Source organism: Myodes glareolus, chromosome X (genome assembly GCF_982192425.1).
Source record: "Myodes glareolus chromosome X, mMyoGla1.1, whole genome shotgun sequence".
NCBI classification, from domain to species: domain Eukaryota; kingdom Metazoa; phylum Chordata; class Mammalia; order Rodentia; family Cricetidae; genus Myodes; species Myodes glareolus.
This window is the reverse complement of record NC_142053.1, coordinates 38,995,740-39,002,044: the sequence shown is the minus strand read 5'-3', so window position 1 is coordinate 39,002,044 and position 6,305 is coordinate 38,995,740.

Genomic DNA, 6,305 nt, shown 5'->3' with positions numbered 1-6,305 from the left:
GGAGAGGTGCTGCTTGCTGGATTTTATAAAGACATTTTCTCAGTGGAGGTTCCTTCCTTTCATATAACTGTAGCCTGCGTGCACATATCTCCCTGTCACTCTTTGAGGTTCTAGACCATCTTCCACCCTGTGCTTGGCGCCCAGTAAATATCCCAAGAAACCTAAGGATTCTCACACATCAGACCATTTACTGAACTTTCAGTAGAACATTTGATTTCAGGATGTCAGTATGGCAAGGGGTTGTTTCACCAACTAGAACAATATTTCTTTGACAGAATTACATGAAATTGGGTGGCCAAAATAGTGTTGCCATGCTGACTTTGGGTGATATAAATTGTGTGTCTGGACAGGGAGCTACACAAAATGTATTTACTATGTATTTACTAATGTATTTACTTAGAACTGTCCTAGTGTGGAAAACCATAACGTTCACACTATTATCATGATAGCAAAAAGTTTGCTCAAAGAGCTTTGCAGCCAGTCTGAGGCCTGTTTCCTATTTCTGGATACCATCATTCCACTTTCTTTCACTACAGGCTAGTGCTACCTAGTCTAGAATCTTCAATAAATGGGACCCAAACTGTATTTAACTTTTGTATTTGGTTTCTTTCAGTTAGCATACTGTCTTTTAGACTCTCCATGTGTTTGTCCCTTGTTATTGCCAAATATGTTTTGTATATATATATGCCATATTGTATGCTGCATTCTGATAAAGATTGTAATGTATGCTGATATAACATTGTATTGGCATACTACCACATTTTGTTTATATATTCATCTAGACATTTAAACAGTTGGGGGACACCTGGGCTGTTTCTAGGTTGGGACCTTCATAAAGTTATTATGGGCACTTTTGTAGAGGGTTACTTGTGGTCATTTGTTCTTATTTTTCTTGAATAATTAATTCTGTTAAAGTTAGAAAGCACACTATGCATGATTTTGGACCTTTTAAATTTATTAAGATTTGTTTTGGGGACTGGAGAGATGACTCAGCATTTAAGAGCACTGGCTGCTCTTCCAGAGGGCCTGAGTTCAACCACATGGTAGCTCACAACCATCTGTCGTGAGATCTGGTTCATTCTTCTGGCCTGCAGACATACAGGCAGAACTGTATACATAATAAGTAAATAAATCTATGGTCTATTTTAGCATATGGTCTGTTTTAGGGGCAGTTCTATGTGTGCTTGGGAAGAGTGTGTATTTTGCAGATGTCGGCTGTACTGTTCTATTCAAGTCAATTAGGTCAAGTTGATTGATGATGTTGTTAAACTCCTCTATATGTTCTTACCTATTCTCTCTGCCTGTTTTATCAGTTATCGGGGAGAGAAATGTCAGACTTCCCTACTCTAATTGCAAGTTTGTTATTGCTCATTTCAACTCTGTCCAAGCTGACTTCATGTGTTTTGAAGCCTGTTATTAGGTACACATCACAACCATCAGGTTTATGTAGCAAGTACATTTACCTGCTAAGCCATCTATCACAAGTCTTATACTTCAATTTTTTATTTTTTAAAAATATTTTATTGTTTTTATTTTGTGTTCATTGATGTTTTGCCTGCATGTATATCTATGTGAAGGTGTCAGATCCCCTGTAACTGGAGTTATAGACAGTTGTGAGCTGCCTTGTGGGTGCTGGGAATTGAACATGGGTCCTCTGGAAGAGCAGCTGGTGCTCTTAGTCACTGTACCATGTCTCCATAACTGTACCATAACAAAAAAAATTGTTTTGTTTGTTGATACAGAGTTTCACTATGTAGCACTGGCTGTTCTGGAACTGGTTCTGTAGACCAGACTGGCCTCAAACTCAGAGATCTGCTTGCCTCTATCTCCTGAGTGCTGGGAATAAAAGTGTGTGCCACCATGCCTGGCTTATACTTGGATTTTTTTTTGAGACAGAGTCCCATGTAACCTAGGCTGTCTTTGAACTATCAATGCAATCAAGAATGGCCTTGAACTCCTGATCCTCTTTCTCTTACCTTTCAACAAGTACTGTGACTGTAGGTGTGTACCACATGTCTGGTTAAAGACAACAACAATATTTTTTTTTTACTTGACACATTGTAATTACTCATATTTTTATGGAATAAAGTGAAATTTCAGCCAGGTGGTGATATCACACTCCTTTCATCCCAGCACTTGGGAGGCAGAGGGATCTCTGTGAGCTTGAGGCCAGCCTGCTCTACAGAGTGAGTTCCAGGACAGTTAGGGCAACACAGAGAAACCCTGTCTTGAAAAACAAACAGTAAGCAAAAAGCGTAAACTTTCAATAGACCAACTATCCTCCATAGAAAATATTTGCCCGTGTACTTACTCTGACACTGCTTATTGTAAGTATATTTCTCTCTGACATCATTTTCCTGAAGCCTAAAGAATTTCCATTAATATCTGTAGTAGCATAGATAGTTAAGTACTTTAAAATGTCACTCCATTGCCTTCTGGTTTGCTACATCCTGCTCGAGAATATTTTGGGGGATCTTGAGCTTAGTTGTCCTGTATATAATGCCTTTTTTTTCTAGGGCCATTTTGATCACCTTTTTCTGTGATTTTCAGGAATATACCGATGTGATGCCTTAGTTTTAGTTTCTTTATTTGTATACTTTGTTGGTGTTTGCTGAGCCTCTTAGATCTGTAGTTTATAATTCTCATCAAGTTTTCCAAAATTTCAATGATTGCTTATTGGAATTTTTGTCTATAGCTCCTCACGAAACTCTAATTACACGTTAAACTATGACATGGATGCATATATCACTGTCCCTGTTAATATTTCTGAAACAATAACGTTACTGGTATACAATTCATATGCCACAAGTTTGCCCATTGAAAGTGGATCATTTCATGGCTTTAAGCATATTCAGAGGTCTGTGCAATCCTTGCTACAGTCAGTTTTAGGGCATGTTCACCAGCCTTTAAGAAACACTGTACTTTGTTTCACTTCATTATCTTTTTAAAAAAGATTTATTTTTATTTATATGTATGTGCACACATCCCTCTGTGTATAAGGTGTGTGTGTGTGTGTGTGTGTGTGTGTGTGTGTGTGTGTGTCTGTGTGTCTGTGTGTATTGCCCACAGAGTCCAGAAAGGGGCATGACATCCTCTCGAGCTGGTGTTACAGGTGGTTGTGAGCCATCTGAACTGAGTGTTGGGAACAGAACAAGGTGCCTCTGGAAGAGGAGTATGTGCTTTAACTGCTGATCCATCTCTCCAGCCCCATACTTCAATTTATATTCTTATTTCCTCTAGCCAATTATTTTTCTTTAATATCTGATCCATTGTTATGCCTTTCTAGTGGAGTTTTTCTTATATATTTCATCTTCAAAAATTCTCTGGATATGATCGCAGGAGTATCTGGTAGAAAACACCATAAATTTGAGGTTAGGCTGGGCTACATAGTAAGACCTTGACACAAATATTTATTTGGTCATTTTATATTTCAAACGACTTTCCTCACTAGCATGTTTTTCTTTACATACTTGAGCATCCGTACAATAACTCTTAGAAGTCCTTGCTTTTAAATTCTTCCATCTTGCTCATTCTGGTTCTGTCTCTCTTATTTTTAAATAATTTTATGGTTGGGATCATCACACCATGAGGAACTTATTAAAGGGTGACTGCATTAGGAAAGTTGAAAATCCCTGTTCTAGATGTTGGAGTTATGGGTGACTGTGAGCCCCCTAACTGTGGTGCTGGGAACTGAACTTATGTCCTCTGTAAGAGCAGCAAACACTCTTAACCACTAAGCCATCTCTCTAGCTCTACAGATATTTTTGTTTGTTTGTTTGTTTGTTTGGTTGGTTGGTTGGTTTGGGGATTGGGTTTCTTTTTTTCAAAACAGGGTTTCTCTGTATAACTCTGGCTGTCCTGGAACGCACTCTGTACCAGGTTGGCCTTGAACACCGAGCTTCTGGTTCTGTTTCTATTGACTGATATTTTTACCTGGCTATGTTTTGTTTGGTGATTATTGGATACTATATTGCAAATGTTTCACTGTTGCTTGCAGTTTGGGGTTTTTTTTAAGGGGTTGAGCCTTGTTCTGGAAGGCAATTATGGTAATCACACATCATCCTGAACCTCTTAAAGTGGTGGCGTACTGTTTTTGATGGCTAAGAATGTTCTGGGAATTTGGGGTTGTAGCTTCTTGGTAGTGCTCCTCCTGGTTTCACTGAGTTGCATGCACAGTTTAGTACTCCGCTATGTAATCAAAAGGATCCCTATGCAGATACCTAGAGCTCCTTTTCGGTATTGCTCTCTCCTTTTCAAAACACGCCCTTCCAATTTCCAACCACTTCAGTCTCTCATCTTTCTCATTAACTCAGGAAGACTCTATGGCCTTTTCCCAGGAAGAAGCCAAAGATCCCCATAGACCATACCTCGTTCATTCCCCTTCTCTCATCAGGGAAACAGTTCTGTTCTAGCTGCTTTACAACATCTGAAAGCAAATGTTGTGTGTGTGTGTGTGTGTGTGTGTGCGCGCGCGCGCGCGTGCGCTTGGTTTTCTAATGACAGAAGGAAGTTCTAACATAATTTACTCCAGTATGATTGCATGAAGTTACAGTAGAGGTGAAAGGCACAATCACATTTGATTTTAAGGGGAAACTAATAGTTTCCTAGATGGATAAGAGGGAATAAAAGAGGTATAAAGACAAATTAGGAAATTGTTTAAATATCTTTGAGTGATCTGATGTTAACTGTCATTAAAGTAGCAGTGTAGTACTAGAGAGACGTGGACATACTTGAGGTCTGTCTGAGGGGGTAGTGGCAAGACTTGTTGACAGGTTGGATGTGTGTGGTGTGTGACACAGAGGGCAGAGTTCACAGGGCCTGCGTTTTTCTAGTTTAAACAGCTAAGAGAGTGGTGGTGCCATTCACTAAGATAGAGAAGAATGGAGTAGAAGATATTGGCCTGTTCTTGAAGACGTATGCTATTTGGCGCCCAGGTAAATTGAAAACGATGGGGTCCCTTGAGGACATGTAGCCTTTGATATATCCATGAGCCATCCCAATGGTTAAGGCTGTCTGATATGTAGGTGTGGAGCTCAGAGGAGAGCTGGGGGCTAAGAAACTAATGTGGGGTTTGTACTCTTAAAAAGAGGCTTTGAGGTTTGATGGGCCTCCAGAGAAAGGGTGCAGAGAGAAAAGGGCAGCCCCGGAACGGCAGAGTGCATAGACGATTTGTGACGACGGAGAAAATGGGATCGAACAGGAGCCTTGCTGGTCTTTGTCTTTGGAGAACAAGCCCCAGAAGGCATAAGGCCCAAGAACGGCAGAGGACAAGGCTAGTGGAGAAGCTGGCAGGCGAAGCCAGGACACGCTTGGCTGACTTACTGCCTTGCTGAGCTTGTTTGTCTTGCCCCTCCCTGTGGCACCTACAGGCACAACCACTGACACTATTAAAAAGAAAAGGACAAAACAGGACAAAACAGGAGCACAATAGAAATAGTTTCCAAATACCAAGTAGAAGAAAACCTCAACCGGCGTTTTGGAAGCTAGAGCAGAAGTTGCCACCCTGTCTCCAGTGGTTGGTATTGTCAACTTGGCCTTGTGCCTTGCAGCTGGCCCTGAGGGCTGGCCACATTCCAAACAGCTTTGGTATCCCACCTCTGGCTTTGGGACCCATGCCAGGTCTTCCTCAGGCAGCCAAGCATGTGCCCGGGCCTAAGGAGCAGAGTAGGAGGCCCCTGGCACAACTAAGACAGTCAGGGAAAGACAGGAAGAAGGTAACATCATGTAGCAGGGATAAGAAGGCCCAGAGACCAGGCCTAGGTATCCATTCTCAGTGTTCTCTCTCCTTTAAACTCTCTCCTGTTTTCTCAATGGGTTACCTAGGATATCACCACTCAAATCCTCTATGGCTTATTATTCTCCAAGTGAGTCCTGCCTCTTTCCAATTGGTAGGGAGTTCCTCTCAGGCCAGGAATTCACTACAACTGTTGTGTGCTTGACTTCTCTACTATATATCTGCAGTCAGTTGTTTTATGGTCAACATTGCTTTTAGTTCAGATACATGGCATGCTGGCTTTCAGGGGTTCTGAAGAGTTCTCTTTAATTGTGAGCCCTCTTGGGACACATGGAACAGGGTTGACTTTTCTCCAGTTCAATTTATATTCAAGTTCTTCAGCACACAGCTCTTGTGCTGTGGAATGAGGCACACTGGAATTCCTTTTTGATCTCTAATTGAAATGAACAGACAGTTGTATATTTTGAGGATGATTACAAGACTTCCAGAGTTCCTAGATGAAAACAGTAGATGGAGAAAAAAGTCGAATGGTGGGCTGTTTAATCAAATTATCAATTTGAATGGATTTAGA